At 37.1% G+C, this 935-nt stretch overlaps 1 non-coding gene across 1 annotated transcript; it reads left to right on the forward strand.

Moving 5' to 3' along the window:
• Nucleotides 1–336: 336 nt before the first annotated feature.
• TRNAG-GCC (transfer RNA glycine (anticodon GCC)) lies at nt 337–407 on the forward strand. Its single transcript has one exon. It is a non-coding gene; the product is annotated as a tRNA-Gly (tRNA).
• Nucleotides 408–935: the final 528 nt, after the last annotated feature.

A 935-nucleotide genomic window follows, 5' to 3' on the forward strand; every position in this document is an offset into this window, starting at 1 on the left:
TGTCCAAAATTTTAAGTAGACACTTCAACAAAAGCAAAATGATTAGAAAATAATGCAAAATATTTCTAAATATCTAGCGACAACACCTTCAAATTCTTTGCTTTTCAAGTGGAATTCTTTGACGGGATTATTAACGGATGTGCGTCATGTAAAGTGATAGGGAAAAATTCTGAAAGGATGTGTGAATAGATAAAAGTCATCGAAGAATGTTAGGTTTTCTTGCCATCGGAAAAAACCACGGAAGAAGCTTTATCGATTTGCGACTGGCGTGGGACGAAAATCTAACTTAAAGTAGCAGGAAATGTGATTAAAAACTTTTATCTTATATGCACCAGTGCACCAGTGGTCTAGTGGTAGAATAGTACCCTGCCACGGTACAGACCCGGGTTCGATTCCCGGCTGGTGCATTACATTAATGGGTTTGATTGAAGCTTTAAGTATATTGTTTTTGAAAGAATCGCATGCACCTTCATATTGTGGTGTGGGATTCTGAAGAGTGTATACAAACGAAGAAAACCGTCCTCCATTGGGGATCTGTAGCTCCATGTCGCCTTATTTCTCCGTTTTTATTAATATAGTTATTTGATAATCAAAACTTTGTTGTTGTAGTATAGTGGTGAGTATTCCTGTCTGTCACGCGGGTGACCCGGGTTCGATCCCCGGCAAAGGCGATTCATTTTCTTTTTTCTGTTTTGCGAACTGCTTATCTTTTCTTTCCGTTATCAAAGAGATTTTGTTTTACTGTTATGCGATCTGCTCATCTTTTCTCTCTGTTATCAAAGAGATTTCCACTAAAGACATTGTTTGTCCTTTAACAGGAATATTGTTACTCTCGAACTTTTGGATTACTTACCAGTTAACACGTGGAAATCTCTATATTGGAATGCTACATTGCATAACTAAGATCAAATTTCTAAAGAAATAGAATGGGTATG

Source organism: Pinus tabuliformis, chromosome 3_2 (genome assembly GCF_031772625.1).
Source record: "Pinus tabuliformis cultivar Carrire ecotype Pingquan chromosome 3_2, CPIR1, whole genome shotgun sequence".
Taxonomy (NCBI): Eukaryota; Viridiplantae; Streptophyta; class Pinopsida; order Pinales; family Pinaceae; genus Pinus; species Pinus tabuliformis.